Below are 17,287 nucleotides of genomic sequence, written 5' to 3' on the forward strand. Positions count from 1 at the left end.
CATACATAAAATGTATGCACGTATGACTGTAAATCGCTTTGGATAAAAGCATCTGCCTAATGGCATATTATCCTATCCCATCCCTCTCCTGTCTCATTCACTCCCATCCTGTACCAATGGTCTCCTGAAGGCAGTGTTCTAGTGAGGGCCTTTATCGCATGTCGTTGTTCTCTTTTCTTGGCAGGAGCGACAGCCCGACAATTAGCAGAACTTTTGTGGGCTGATTCCCACTTGTACTTCTACAGGCATGGAGGAGCACAGAGAGTGCAGTGTGACCCAAGGGGAACCCAGGAGCACATTAAACATCCTACACCATATCTCCATGCAGGAAATGAAACGGTGATAACCCAATGATGGGAGGAAGTGGAGGGAGCTCATGTCATATATGGGGGGGTGGGGGGGGGGGGGGTTCTGTGTGTTTTTAATGGCATGGCCACACCTGCAGAGAAAGAGCGAGAGAGAGAATGTAAACAATCTGATGAGGAAACTTCTGATGTGATGCTAAAGAGGTTGTGGACTTGGGATTCAATGGTGGTTTGCAGCTGTTGGCAAATCTGTTTGATTTCAGAGTGGTCGACAGATTGAAAGAGTCATGCTAGGGTATGGTGGCAGGCAGAGCAGCCATGGCTATATCTGGAACTGACAAATGCTTCTCTCTTCCTGGGGCCAATGACAGAACACAGAACAGTGGAGTAAAGCAGAGTTTTAGTAGAGTGTTGCCTATGGGCCAAGCAAAATCTCTTCTTCTTGCTCTTGTAACAGACGTGATCTTTACCCTCTCTTGCGTTGTGTAATAAAGAAAGGAATGCCAACCAGCTGTCCCAGTTGATCGGTAGTTTATTTTCTGACAATAGATGGAAAACAGCACATTAGATGTGCAGGGCTCAATGATGTTAATGGCTGTCGATAATATGAATCACTTGCATATCAATATCAGCCTGGAAAAATTGACGTTCGCAAGCGTCCCCTATCTGCAAGCATGACCAACGGCATAATGCCTTATTGATATGTAAATTCAAACAACCAATAGGAATACATAAACATCGAATACATATCTCTGCAGTGGTAAGTGGAATCATAACCAACCATGTTACACTCTCTCACACACATGCATGCACACTTTTGTATGAATTAATGAAATACATTTTATTTTCATGTCAAATTGCCAGTTAGCAACCCATCCCTTACGGGATTAATTGACATAAACATTACAATAATTCACAGTGATAATTCTTCCAGTGTTCAGCACATAAAGAATGAAAAATAACTTAATACATAATAGTAAATAAGGTTATCCAAGCAAAAGTAATAACAACCCTAGAGCAGTAAAAATAATAATACAAATAAATACAGAAACATTTTATGGAAGATGTTTGAACCCAGTCTGGCACCAAGAGAAGATTCAAGATGTGTAATTACTCAACAGTTCCTGTACCTCTGTACAGGCTTGTCTGCAGACTAGCATGCAGCAGTGCACACACACACAGACAGTATCGGAGAAAAAGGGCATTGCACTGTGATCTGTCTCTACATGTCCCTGCCTCTCACACCACAGTGTGACCAGACCAGAGCAGAGCAGAGCCTAGTCAGCAGAACACAGCAAAGGGCTGTCTGGGTGTGTTTTTAGTACAGCTACTGCTGCTGCTCTAACACATCTTTACATAGAGACAAAACAGCAAGCCCAAATGGGCCCAGTGGCCTTTTCTGGTGTTCTTCTGAAGTAGCAAGGGAGACCAGTGAGGATATGGTGTATGTTGAGGCAGAGGGAGGGAATGGGAAGTTGAGGAAGGAGAAGAAAGTATGGGATTCAGCTGTAATGTATCAGTGCTGTTAGTTAGAGGGAGCAGGGTGGATGGTGCTGCCTGCGTAATCCCAGTAGACCCACACTGAGACGTAGTGTCTGCAGGACCAGGCTTTATCATTACAGCTTGCGCTGTAATTACAGGATGGTTACCTCCCCCTTTGCACAGATCTCATAATAACCACTCCGTCAAACTGCAAATTGGGCAGCACAACAAATGGAATGGTACAATTGTAGCCTACTTGTAAACAGCATCACATCTGGAGCTCACTTGATGGTGGACATGTCTTCCCCTAAAGCATTGTCATTTCAGCGCCTGGCTGTGAATAGTAATAATGCAACATTAGACTAGACTGATTTCACTAGATCTTTATTGCCATCTCTGCTGGTGCTCTCAGTCATGTCTGAGTCGCTGAGAGCAGCAGACATACAGAGGGACTTCTGTTGATGTTGGTCAGACCGACTCTGCTCCTTCCAGAGAAACACTGCTCCACCTGTGTAACCAGTGTACTGTAATTACCCTCCAGCCCACAGAACTCTGCTACAAACTGTAATGAGGGGGACTAACCTGGTTTATGCAGGGCTCTAACAGGTACAGTGCCTTCGGAAAGTATTCAGACCCCTTGACTTTTTCCACCTTTTGTTATGTTACAGCTTTATTCTAAAATTGATTTAAATGTTTTTTTCCCTTATCAATCTACACACAATACATTTACATTTACATTTTAGTCATTTAGCAGACGCTCTTATCCAGAGCGACTTACAGTTAGTGAATACATATTTTTTTTATACTGGCCCCCCGTGGAAATCGAACCCACAACCCTGGCGTTGCAAACGCCATGCTCTATCAACTGAGCTACATCCCTGCCGGCCATTCCCTCCCCTACCCTGGACGACGCTGGGCCAATTGTGCGCTGCCCATGAGTCTCCCGGTCGCGGCCGGCTGCGACAGAGCCTGGATTCGAACCAGGATCTAGTGGCACAGTTAGCACTGCGATGCAGTGCCTTAGACCACTGCGCCACTCAGGAGTAGTGAGTCAATACCCCATAATGACAAAGCAAAAACAGGTTTTTAGACATTTTTGCAAATGTATTAAATAAAAAACGGAAATATCACATTTACATAAATATTCAGACTCTTTACTCAGTACTTTGTTGAAGCTCCTTTGGCAGCGATTACAGAATCGAGTCTTCTTGGGTATGACGCTATAAGCTTGGCACACCTGTATTTGGGGAGTTTCTCCCATTCTTCTCTGCAGATCCTCTCAAGCTCTGTCAGGTTGGATGGGGAGCATCGCTGCACAGCTATTTTCAGGTCTCTTCAGAGATGTTCGATCTGGGTCAAGTCCGGGCTCTGGCTGGGCCACTCAAGGACATTCAGAGACTTGTCCTGAAGCCACTCCTGCGTTGTCTTGGCTGTGTGCTTAGGGTCGTTGTCCTGTTGGAAGGTGAACCTTCGCCCCAGTCTGAGAACCTGCTCCAGAGCGCTCAGGACTTCATCAAGGATCTCTCTGTACTTTGCGCCATTCATCTTTGCCTCGATCCTAACTAGTCTCCCAGTCCCTGCGGCTGAAAAACATCCCCACAGCATGATGCTGCCACCACCATGCTTCACCATAGGGATGGTGCCAAGTTTCCTCCAGACACGACACTTGGCATTCAGGCCAAACAGTTCAATCTTGGTTTCATCAGACCAGAGAATCTTGTTTCTCATGGTCTGAGAGTCTTTAGGTGCCTTTTTGCAAACTCCAAGCGGGCTGTCATGTGCCTTTTACTGAGGAGTGGCTTCCGTCTGGCCACTCTACCATAAAGGCCTTATTGGTGGAGTGCTGCAGAGATGGTTGTCCTTCTGGAAGGTTCTTCCATCTCCACAGAGGAACTCTAGAGCTCTGTCAGAGTGACCATCGGGTTCTTGGTCACCTCCCTGACCAAGGCCCTTCTCCCCCGATTCTTCAGTTGGGCCGGGCGGCCAGCTCTAGGAAGAGTCTTGGTGGTTCCAAACTTCTTCCATTTAAGAATGATGGCCACTGTATTCCTGGGGACCTTCAATGCTGCAGAAATTTTTTGGTACACTTCCCCAGATCTGTGCCTCGACACAATTCCTTCGACCTCATGGCTTGGTTCTTGATCTGACAAGCACTGTCAACTGTGGGACCTTATATAGACAGGTGTGTGCCTTTCCAAATCATGTCCAATCAATTGAATTTACCACAGGTGGACTCCAATCAAGTTGTAGAAACATCACAAGGATGATCAATGGAAACAGGATGCACCTGAGCTCAATTTCATGTGAATACTTATTTAAAGAAGATTTCTGTTTTTAATTTTTTTATAAATTTGCAAAACAATCTAAAAACTCGTCATTATGGGGTAGTGTGTTTAGATTCCTTAGGATTATAAAAAATATATATATATATATTTAGAATAAGGCTGTAACGTACCAACATTTGGAAAAAGTCAAGGGGTCTGAATGCTTTCCGAAGGCACTATAGCTATAGAACATTTCTCCTCATGTTGCCATTATAACATGACACCTCTACTCAACAACTCTGCTGGAGTAGAGCCTCACTGGGCTTTCACACTGCTCTGGAGTGGGCTGCTACTGGAAACTCCACTCGCTGCTACTGGAAACTCCACTCAACCTCCATCCATTCATTTAAAGCATGTTGGCTACATCCTTCAGCTGAAATTCAGCTGAGCCTCAATTGTTATTTTGGAGAGGAAACTGCTAGAAAAGTAGCCAGGTCTGACAGAAACAAAAGTTTTCCTGGAAGAACACATCTAACCACACATTCGCAATAGGTGTCTGCAGGTTTATGGTCAAAGTGAGGCTGGCAGCCATGCCTCTGAGGCACTACCACTCTGCTCTAAAGATCACACCATGGTCATTTCTCGGATTTTAGCCTGGGCCTCGCTCCAGTTGATGATGGCTCTCAACACCAGCAGGCAGGTCAATACAGCCCCTCATTGTGATCAATACAGTGTTTGCTGGGTGCAGGTCTGTAGAAGAGACTCAATCAAAGCATTTCGAGAAATAATGACATCCGTTTATCCTCCATGAAGCTACAGGAGGAAATGTCCTGCTCGATGTGTCAAAGCTGTTACATTCAAAACGAGTTAGCTCAGCAAACATCCTATCCTCCAGCAGTCGGCTTTCTCCTTTATTCTCTAAAAGAAAGAACACACACACAGCCACAACAACTGATGTCATGTTCTGGGGGGAAAGCACTCCCAGAGAAGGAGAGGTACAGTGGGGAAAAAAAGTATTTAGTCAGCTACCAATTGTGCAAGTTCTCCCACTTAAAAAGATGAGAGAGGCCTGTAATTTTCATCATAGTTACACGTCAACTATGACAGAGAAATTAAAAAAAAAAAAATCCAGAAAATCACATTGTAGGATTTTTTATGAATTTATTTGCAAATTATGGTGGAAAATAAGTATTTGGTCACCTACAAACAAGCAAGATTTCTGGCTCTCACAGACCTGTAACTTCTTCTTTAAGAGGCTCCTCTGTCCTCCACTCGTTACCTGTATTAATGGCACCTGTTTGAACTTGTTATCAGTATAAAAGACACCTGTCCACAACCTCAAACAGTCACACTCCAAACTCCACTATGGCCAAGACCAAAGAGCTGTCAAAGGACACCAGAAACAAAATTGTAGACCTGCACCAGGCTGGGAAGACTGAATCTGCAATAGGTAAGCAGCTTGGTTTGAAGAAATCAACTGTGGGAGCAATTATTAGGAAATGGAAGACATACAAGACCACTGATAATCTCCCTCGATCTGGGGCTCCACGCAAGATCTCACCCCGTGGGGTCAAAATGATCACAAGAACGGTGAGCAAAAATCCCAGAACCACACGGGGGGACCTAGTGAATGACCTGCAGAGAGCTGGGACCAAAGTAACAAAGCCTACCATCAGTAACACACTACGCCGCCAGGGACTCAAATCCTGCAGTGCGAGATGTGTCCCCCTGCTTAAGCCAGTACATGTCCAGGCCCGTCTGAAGTTTGCTAGAGTGCATTTGGATGATCCAGAAGAGGATTGGGAGAATGTCATATGGTCAGATGTAACCAAAATAGAACTTTTTGGTAAAAACTCAACTCGTCGTGTTTGGAGGACAAAGAATGCTGAGTTGCATCCAAAGAACACCATACCTACTGTGAAGCATGGGGGTGGAAACATCATTCTTTGAGGCTGTTTTTCTGCAAAGGGACCAAGACGACTGATCCGTGTAAAGGAAAGAATGAATGGGGCCATGTATCGTGAGATTTTGAGTGAAAACCTCCTTCCATCAGCAAGGGCATTGAAGATGAAACGTGGCTGGGTCTTTCAGCATGACAATGATCCCAAACACACCGCCCGGGCAACGAAGGAGTGGCTTCGTAAGAAGCATTTCAAGGTCCTGGAGTGGCCTAGCCAGTCTCCAGATCTCAACCCCATAGAAAATCTTTGGAGGGAGTTGAAAGTCCGTGTTGCCCAGCGACAGCCCCAAAACATCACTGCTCTAGAGGAGATCTGCATGGAGGAATGGGCCAAAATACCAGCAACAGTGTGTGAAAACCTTGTGAATACTTACAGAAAACATTTGACCTGTGTCATTGCCAACAAAGGGTATATAACAAAGTATTAAGAAACTTTTGTTATTGACCAAATACTTATTTTCCACCATAATTTGCAAATAAATTCATTAAAAATCCTACAATGTGATTTTCTGGAGAAAAGAAATCTCATTTTGTCTGTCATAGTTGACGTGTACCTATGATGAAAATTACAGGCCTCTCTCATCTTTTTAAGTGGGAGAACTTGCACAATTGGTGGCTGACTAAATACTTTTTTTCCCCACTGTTGGCTGGTGTAGTGTTTTCACAGCGATAGATAAGGGAGTGCACAGTGTTGGTCATAGATAGGGAAATAAGCCACATGCAAATGTCAGCTCAAGCTGTAAATCAGTTAGCTGGCATTGATTTCTGCACTCAGAGGCATGGAAAGTGGCAACTATTTACGGTATTAGGCTTGAGGGATTTCCTCTAGGTTGTCTAGGGTTGTCCTTAGATTACTTTGATCAGTGATATGGAATTACAAGATGTAGGCTGGTTTTACAGTTCTGCATTCTAGAAATATCAGTTCTTGCAATCTAGAAAAACACTAAACTATCAGAACTCTATAGTTCCCCAGTCAATTGTAGAGGTACATTTCACATGTTTGTCCATATCTATCCTGAACAAAAATATAAACGCAGCATGCAACAATTTCAAAGATTTGGATGAGTTACAGTTCATATAAAGAAATCAGTCAATTGAAATAAATTCATTAGGAACCTAATATATGGATTTCACATGACTGGGCAGGGGTGCAGCCATGGGCCCACCCACTTGGGAGCCAGGCCCAGCCAATCTGAAAGAGTATTTCGCCAAAAAAGGGCGATCCCGCAGGTGAAGAAGCCGGATGTGGAGGTCCTGGGCTGGAGTGGTTACACATGGTCTGCGGTTGTGAGGCTCGTTGGACGTACTGCCAAATTCTCTAAAACAACATTGGAGGCGGCTTATGGTAGATATGAACATAAAATTATCTGGCAACAGCTCTGGTGGACATTCCTGCAGTCAGCATGCCAATTGCATGCTCCCTCAAAACTTGAGACATCTGCGGCCTTGTGTTGTGTGACAAAACTGCACATTTTAGAGTGGCCTTTTATTGTCCCCAGCACAAGGTGCACCTGTGTAATGATCATGCTGTTTAATCAGCTTCTTGATATGCCACACCTGTCAGGTGGATGGATTATCTTGACAAAGAATAACTTGCTCAATAACAGGGATGTAAAAAAAATGTGCGCACAACATTTTAGAGAAATAAGCTTTTTGTGCGTATGGAACATTTCTGGGATCTTTTATTTCCGCTCATGAAACATAGAACCAACATTTTACATTTCTATTTTTGTTCAATGTAGATGCCCTGGCCTCTTAAGATCCACATTATTTACATCACAAAGGTTTACCTGATGGGTTGGTGAGGTCAGACCATGCTGCAGGTCAACTGCTCAGGGTTAGGTCCATTTAATAATAAGTCAATTTCAATGCCCCAACTGGATCATTAGGCTTTCTTAAAAATCCATTACTTACAGCAACTTTTAAAACCCCCCAAAAATGAATTGTTCAACGCTCGCAACCCCCTGTGCACGCAAATGGAAGCACGTACAAATGTAGCCAGTCATTACAGCCATAAATAGTGATGCATTTTCAAAATGCAAGACACAGAAATAAACTGTGTTTTACACCTGCATTTGAGCATAATGCCATCCATGTTAACAGACAATATCAACTAGGGATATCATGCCACTTCTCTGGAGTCCAGAGCAAGCAGGATCATACGGCCTACCTGTATGCAGCAGAGGTTGCAGGATCGGATGGAAAGCATGGTCTGTCTGTTATTCCTTACATATATCACAATAAATTCACCAGAATCCCATAAGATTAAGAGATCAGATTAAGATAATTGTATTGGTGAATTGTACACAAGGACCAACTGAAATTTGACTTCTGCTTTTAACCCAACCCCTCCAAAAGACACACATACAGGTTTTTTTGGAGAGGTGCCACATTGGGCGCCCGTGGAGCTGTTGTTGTGGGGGATTATGTGCCTTGCTCAAGGGCACAATGGCAGGCAATGGCATCTAGGATTTGATACCAGCAACCCTTCGGTTGCCAGCTCACTTCCCACCAGATTTTTCACATCAGACCTGGGATTCGAACTGGCAACCCCTCAGTTGATGGCTCACCTCTCTAACAGCTAGGCTACCTGCAACAGTGTGATGTTATAGCTATCTTTAGATATAGCCAGTAGCCACCCAAACTAGGCCTATCTGAAATATGAAATTGCCTGTTAGCCTATTGTTCTGGCAAAGATGTGTCCGTTGCAGATTACTAAACTGGATCAAATGAAACAAGTGCTTTTTGGTCACTAATTGGGATATGCGCACCCGCCATTGCGTGCCAATGCTGGTGACTGGTCATTGGTCAAAAGTCAAGACGCACAACGTTTTGGTTCTGAAGCACAGATGTTTTGAGACAAGAATTTGGTGCAATACCATAGGCCTATGTCAGTAACCAGATCGAATAAGTAAAGCTATAAATATAAAATACAAATGGTATGTATGTAACGTTATCCTGTGACGTTAGCCTATACAAATATGAATGAAAAAAAAACCTGGGTTTGACTTTGGAGACTGTCATCATAAACAATAATAAAAAAATATATATTTCTTTGGCAATGACATCATTGACTTTTACCCTTTTTGTTGCTAAAAAGCACTTCTTCAGTAGTCAGTACAATTTCAGTTGGTTTTTCCCTCCCAGTCCCACTGCAGAGGCTTGGGTAATCTTGGTTCTCTCTCAGGAGGTGCTCATGAGCAGAACACAGCCCTGTCCCCGTTTCCTGACCAAGTCCTGAGCTTAACATCCAGGGAGAACCACCGTGAGGGGGACAGGAGACAGGTCAGTCTCTTAGGGCAGAAAGCCTCGGAAACTCAGAGATGTCTTGAAAGGCTGGATAAAAAGAGGAAGAGAGAATGAATGCTGACTTGTGTCATGTGTTTTTTTCCTGTCTGTGGGTAGGAGAGTCAAGGCTGGGGAGGAAGAGAGAAGTAATTGCTGCTTGAAGCAAGCCTACGTCAGAGGTCCCTCTTTCTTGAGCAGCAATGGTGGTCTGTAAAAAAAAATCTCAGCACTGACACATACTCACTTTCTCTCACATGCAAACAAAAAAGGCTTTTCTGAAAACTCTACCTCTTGAGACCAAAACATCTCTAAAACGTGAATGATCAGCACTGCATCATAACTTAAGTCCCGTCACCACAGCACTCACACACAGAACAGAAGGCCTGATATGTTTGGCCTAGAAGCACAAAAGCCTGGGCTAGTTAGTTTCAGTCCTTATGGTGTACTATAACTAATGAGCACTGAGTGATGTAAAGTCGTTGCCTCACCTTTCCATCCTACCACTGTAGCCAATTATGTGACCTCTAGGACTGTGACTAAAAAAAGGCAGAGGCAATACAGTATATCAACCTTACATTGTTACTATTAGGGGCCATGTTAACGTGTACTGCAGTGTATTATGTGGCCATGAAGAGTTTTACAGTGGAATCCAAGATAGCCTTACATTCTAGCCATAAGCATGGTCGTAAATTGTAACTATAATCTGCAATGAAGTACATGTGCTGTATATCATGTCATAAAAGAAACATTTCATTACCAATGGAAATAACAGGGCTGCCATACAAGTTGTTTTTCCAACTCAAAATAGACAAGGTTTCTGCCCCGAGAACGTGATCAGCATTCCTCGTCCATAGCCCAATAAAACAACTTTTGTCATTTCCTGTGAAGAAGCCATCCTTTGTTTTTGCCTTGCTTCATTTATCATATCGTCCCTGTCAAGCAGACAGCTGGGGAGGAACGTGGATGTACACAGTACATACTTTCAGACCTGCATCTTTCTCTGATGTACACAAACACAATTTTATTTTTACATTCTTGAGCATGAAATAACTTATTATGCCTTGCCCCCTGCATCGTGTGGGCATGCAAGCATGTGTCTGTGTATTTACATACATGCATGGCTAGGCATGCCTATAAGCAATGTGTGTGTGTATATATATATAGATGATAGAGAGAGAGAGAGAGAGAGAGAGAGAGAGAGAGAGAGAGAGAGAGAGAGAGAGAGAGAGAGAGAGAGAGAGAGAGAGAGAGAGAGAGAGAGAGAGAGAGAGAGAGAGCGTGTGTGTTTGTGTCTACAGTCAAGCCAGTGAATCGTACAGACAGGTTCACACAGACCATGCTGCCGCTCTCACACACAGTTTAAGGGAGAGGAAGAAACTGTGAAGGGAAATGTCCATCCCAGCTGAACTGAAAATGTGAGGTTAGAAAAATCGAAGAACATTTAAAATAAAGAGAGAGAGAATGACGGAATTCACAGAGGCTCATGTTGCTGCGGGGAGGAGATAAAACATCGATCAAAGTCCAAAATCTGAAGGGGAGTCATTAAACGTGTGCTTCCTGTTAATGAACACTGGAGCCTTCAGGAGGCATAAACTCCTGTCTGTTGCATTAAATCATGCATACGAACACCCATGTCACTGCTGAGGTTCTTTAGTAACGTAGTAGATGTCTGGTTAGCACTACCTGCTTCCTCGACAGCCCTTTCTCCCAGTTCAGGGAGAAAAGAGATTCATAATTTAGTTATATCTGCCACAGGTCCAAAAATAGCAGCTGGCTCCATCCTTCATCTCTAAGCCCCACAGCACTCCTAATCTCAAAGTTTGCTTTAGGGGAGGAAAAGGGGGAGGGAGACAGGGGGAAGGATAGTTCAGAAGACACGTATCAAGGAAAGACAGGCGGGAGGAGGTTTCTCCCTGGCGTCTTCAAGCAAACAGGCTTTCCTCAGCTGTTCTGGAAGTTACCACGGCAGCAGATGTGGGAACTAAAAGGGGTTCTTGGAGGGAGACGAGATGTTGCAATTCTGAAAGGATGCCACACTTATTCCACACTGACAGGCCAACTGCACACTTCGACTTTAGTTTACAAGTCCAAGCCGAGGAGGGAATGTGTGATTGTAACCTGTCAAGAATTGATCCAACACATTTATCCTGCAAGCTCCTCCAACGATACCTCTTGAATAAAGACAATGCAGCCTTACGTAGTTTAGGGCCGGGATTCAATCTGATCGCGCTTTGTCGGCAATGCACCTTTTAAAAAGGCAATGTGCCCGCGTTCACAGAGATCGCATTCACGGTAAACGTTGCATATGTCGGCTCAATCAGAAATGACCTTTAAATGCTGCATTGTCCACAAAGCGCAATTGGATTGAATCCTGGGCCTAGGACTCTATTAGATCAGATCCAGTATCTCATATTTGGGATTAAGTCAGATATAGCATTCTTCCTCTACAGCTAGAATGGATGTTTGAATTAACATTTAGCCAAGTTTATTTTTTGTTACACACTGTAAACATTGCTTTGTTAAAAGCATTAATCCAAAGAAAACACAGTAACAGTGTTTGTTTAATAATTACATTATTGACAAGGGCCCTTGACCATGATCCCCCTGAAATGATTCAATCTCAAATCTGCTAAATATTCATCTCCTCTCTAACCTCACACGGTGCAACAGATCTTCATTACTGAACGGAAACCTACAGGATGGAGAGTAATTAGCCTTATAAAAAGGGGTGTATACAGTAAATAGAGATGCAGCACTGACTTTGTGGCTTCTTTCACTTCCTTGTGGTGTTTTTGGAGGAAGTATAGGTGACCGACCGGCTCAATTCGGTCTTATTAGCTCCAGACACAAATGAGAGAACAGCTCACTGACCATTTTACTCGCCCTAGCAGAGCTGGTTAGGCTGTTTTTATGTTATCCAGAGCGTTGGTGACTACAACTGTGCTGCTGGCAACAATTGAATTACGCTTTTTTGCCAAAGTTTACTGACACTGGCCATATTCAACAGGTGTTGAGCGTTTGTAAATTTGTCAGTTACTCTGCGCTCTGCCTCTGGCGCACTCAGACGAGAGTGCTCTGAAATCGGAGTAGATAGCCAGAGTTCATTTACCAGCTACGTCTATCGACAGTTGTCACAGTGACATCATGAACATTCTAGTAAAATGGTTACTTGCATAGTGGAGTCTTTTGTTTAGACATGTAGCTAGCTAGCTAAACAATTAACAATAATCCCAAATCATAACGTTACTACCCTGCATGAATCTGCAGGTAGCTAACCAACCAGGTTCAATGTTAGCTAGCTAACATTAGGGCTATAACTAGCAATGCAAATGGCACTGAGATACGAATAATATTACTACACAGATCATACATGTAACGGTAGCTAGTGAGCCAGCCAGCTAATGTTAGCTAGCTAGCTAACAGTACGCTAACTTGAAATGTGTAACTTGAAATGAAAATGACTTTGACAAAATTAGAAACATGTAATATCTGAAAATGTAGCTAGCTAGACTATCTTACCCATATACATGGATGGATGCTTCTCCCTCTCTGTCACGGATGCCATGGTTACCCTTAGTTTGAAGATGTACGTTAATCCGGAGACAGGTGATTAAATACAACAGCCTTCTGTGTGTTCTCTTTTCGACTCAGTCTGCATATTTGCCAGAATTTTCTCCAACTCCTTAGCTATCATACTCTAATTCCACTGATTTCAAAACTCGGTCCTCCAGAAAGTGGAGAGCAACACTTATGCAGTTCTACTATGTGATATCTTTCACAAAAGCTGAGTTAGAAAGGATTACCTACACATTCTGACCAGCTCATGTTATATACAGAAGCATGCTACATGGCAGACCAATCCGAACTCATCTCTCAGCATGTCCAGCCCACTCATTATCTCAGCCAATCACGGCTAGCGGGAAGGTTGCTGTCTTTTTCTGTGGCTAAACCAACTAGACTCATAATTTAACATTTTTATTCGTATTTACAGATGGCATACAAGTTTGTTATTAAGGCACATGAAAGTTCACATGTTCCAGAAGGCATTTCTGCCCAAAAACGCATTTTTATTTTAAAAAGTTTAAGTTCAAATAGCTCTCCTGTGAAGTAATGACGCGCAACAGACGCCTAGTTTCCTGAAACGAGTCACATAGTTGTTGACAAAGACAAATGAAATGTATTTTGGTCTTACTTCTTTGACATGCTAATTTGGAATAGACTTTCAATTTACTCAAGAGGACAAAATCAGTTGTGATACACCAGACATAAAGCTAGCAATATGTAATGTGACCTCCACTGAACATAACAAGACTAAGAGATGTCTTATCACATTTGAATCAAGTTTGAATGATAGTAAATCTCTATCCTCATTTCAATGGGTGTCTTTGTATGCGTGCATATAACTGCGTGTGTGTCTGTGGTGTGTGACTGTGTGGGTGTGTGTGTGTCTGCGTGTGTGTGTGAGACTGCGTGCGTGCGACTGCGTGAGTGCGTGCGTGTGACTGCGTGCGTGTGGTGTGTGACTGTTTGCGTGCGTGCGACTGCTTGCGTGCGACTGCGTGAGTGCGTGGTGCGTGGGTGTGTGACTGCGTGGGTGCGGTGTGTGAGAGACTGCGTGCGTGCGACTGCGTGCGTGCGACTGAGTGCGTGCGACTGCGTGCGTGTGTGTGACTGCGTGCGTGTGTGTGACTGCGTGCGTGTGTGTGACTGCGTGCGTGTGTGTGTGTGTGACTGCATGCGTGTGGTGTGTGCGTGTGTCTCTGGGTCTGCGTGTGTGACTGCGTGCGTGTGTGTGTGTGACTGTGTGCGTGTGTGTGTGACTGCGTGTGTGTGTGTGACTGCGTGTGTGTGTGTGTGTGTGTGTGTGTGTGTGTGTGTGTGTGTGTGTGTGTGTGTGTGTGTGACTGCGTGCGTGTGTGACTGCGTGCGTGTGTGTGTGTGTGTATGTGTGTGGTGTGTGCGTCTCTGGGTCTGCGTGTGTGTCTGCGTGTGTGTTTGTTCTCAGCACTGACTGTAGCCCCGTGGGAGCACTGAGGCCTCTATACAAACAGCAGCCCACTCAGTCAGAATCAGGGCGGTCATTATCATCCAGACACACACAGCCATGTCTGATACAACAGCCCTGTTGCCCATGCCCTGTGGCAGTTAGCCACACATCCACCTACCATTAATGGACTGATTTGACACAAGGTTCATATCTAGATTATACACTACCAGTCAAAAGTTTGGACACACCTACTCATTCAAGGGTTTGTCTTTATTTTTACATTGTAGAATAATAGTGAAGACATCAAAACTATGAAATAACACATATGGAATCATGTAGTAACCAAAGTAGTGTTAAACAAATCAGAATATATTTTATATTTCAGATTCTTCAAATAGTCACCCTTTGCCTTGAAGACAGCTTTGCACACTCTTGGCATTCTCTCAAAACAATACAGAGAATAGGATCAAAGTACACAGAAGGCAAGACTTCACTGTCACTGTTCAGCATGGGGGGTTGTGAGGGTGGCTATGATATGACCTCTGTCAAAAACCTCTCAGAGCAGAGTCATGGCACAAGTTGACTAAAGAGAGGATCCAAATGACTGTCTGTCATGACAGTCCCTACTCCGTCACGCTCAGGCAAGTCCTCTGAGAAGGGGATAAAGGAGGTCAAGTCCTTTCAACAGCAAACACACCCAATCACTTCACGTTAATGAAAAACTTTATTACAGTGACCCAAGGTGGCCAGAGCTTTATTTCACTCTGGTATTCCTGAAGCACCTGACCTACAACCACCAAAGTCACTGTCAATAAGCTTTGACACACACAACCATTAACCATGAGGCTCACATTGATTGCAACAAGTGGGGGTGTTATGAGTTAGAGGGGCAAATTGAACAGATCAAGGGTACAGACAACAGAGCAAATTCTTGCCTAAACTAAAGTGATTTATAAATGGTTCAATTCTCTGACATAGTGACCACTTTACAGACTACAATACTGTAAGCCAGAGTCTATTGATTGCCGTTAATCATTATTTAATAGGACCAACATAGACAACATGGGGTGAATGATCTGCCATTGCTTGGAGAGGTCTGAAAACCTCAATATGGATGTAATGGCTTCGTCATTAATAGGCACAGCTGGAGAGCTATGAAAGCAATTTAGAATATTCTCGTCATTAGTTTAAAATGTAGAGGGGAGGCCAGACCTCATGGGGTCGTTCCACCTCAAAAAGCACAATAACTAGTATTTTGACACCCACCATCTCAGATTAGCAATTCTGCAATATCATTTTTTTAGAATATAATTTGATCTCTGAGAAATTAAGCTAATTGATTGCACAAAAAAATATCATTTTAATTTATAGGATTAATATAATATTTAATAAATATTCGAACAATGAGTTAGACATGTGGAATCTCCAAGAATCCCACCCCAACAACGAGTATACTGTGTTTAGCATTTGTGGCACAAATCCAATGCAATTCAATGGTACCTATCTTAGCATTTTTATGCTTCATTTCCAAATCATCCTAAAGTATCTACAAATGTATTGTGTAGCTCAATTATGTTCCTTATAGATTATTTGGATATGAAGTGCAAAAAGGCTTATATAGGTACAAATGACTTGTGGCACAATTGGTAAAAAGTTAGCATTTGAAACAGTCGCCAGGTAGACAAAACCAAAGCATTGGTTGCCATCATACCTGCTCCATAAACTGCTTGCAGGGTAAGAAAATAAATATGTAATTTGGGTTAACTATCCCTTTTACATGGGGGGTGGTATTTTAAAAAAAAATCACCATAATAGCAGGAGCAGCACCATCTAGTGGTCAGAACCTGGTAATATCAAGATGTAGGATGGTACATAAACCTACCAACTTTAATGACTAATTTCTCTGAACAGGGGGAAAAAAAACATCACCAAATTCACTGAGAATACATTATATAGGATTAATAACAATACGCCGAGCCACAGCTCCGTACTACTTCCCTTACAAAAAAAGATGGCAGTTTTGAAACTGCAGTAAAAGTGCAGTAACTGCAGTCGACAGTGGTATTTTGGATGCAATAATTGCAAAATAACTGCTGGGTACTGCATTTGAACTGCAGTTACACTGCAAAACTACTACAGTAAAAAATACTTATATTGGATGCAATATTTGCCACATACTGTGGTTCTCTGGATAAGAGCGTCTGCTAAATGACGTAAATGTAAATGTTATAATGCACTCTAACTGCAGTTATACTGAAGATATACTGCACTCTGACTGCAATCTTTTTTCGTAAGGGTTGTCAGAAATAGAGAACTGATACTATATACTCGTTGTTGGGGTGTGATTGGGGTGGGGGGTGGGAGGTCCATAGTTATAAAAAATATATATATTCCTAATTTCTTACTCATTGTTAGAAAAAGGTTTGGTGTTAGGTACTATAATTACTGAATATTAAATAAATCTTAGAAATTAAAATGGCCAATTTGGGTGCAATCAATTAGCTTAATTTCTCAGAGATCAAATTATATTTCAACAAAATAATGTTGCCTGAATGTTTAATTTATCTGTTTCTAACTACAGAAACGATTTCAGAACAATCTGAGATGATGGGTGTCATGGCTTGCTGAAATGACATGGAACGATCCAGTGGTTAGTTGTAGGCTAGTGATTGATTACACTTTTAGGCTACATTATGGAAATCAATCAGCTAACACATTTTTCTTTTTGCAGGCATCTTATGTTAGGATAGGATACTTTGTATTGACTGCTACTTGAGTGTAATTAAACATTGACATAGCCTAAGTAGCGTATTGTGCGTTGACAGCAAGTTTTCTGTTTTGAATACTTGGAGAGTTAAGACAATTACAGCGGTGAGAGGCATTCCTCTGATTTATGACAGAAGCAGCAGCGCAGGCTCAGATTTATGTTTACTGGTTCTGATTAATCTGTTCCAGTTGTGCACTGGAGGCTAGAGAACCTCCACAGAAATTGGACAAAATC

At 42.9% G+C, this 17,287-nt stretch overlaps 1 protein-coding gene across 1 annotated transcript in view; it reads right to left on the reverse strand.

Annotated features, from left to right (window-relative positions):
- LOC311133293 (guanine nucleotide-binding protein G(i) subunit alpha-2-like) overlaps window positions 1-17,287 on the reverse strand; it is a 108,497-nt gene that overhangs the window by 90,120 nt on the left and 1,090 nt on the right. The window lies entirely within an intron of this gene.

This window comes from Coregonus lavaretus (assembly GCF_964263955.1).
Source record: "Coregonus lavaretus genome assembly, chromosome: 8".
Classification (NCBI taxonomy): Eukaryota; Metazoa; Chordata; class Actinopteri; order Salmoniformes; family Salmonidae; genus Coregonus; species Coregonus lavaretus.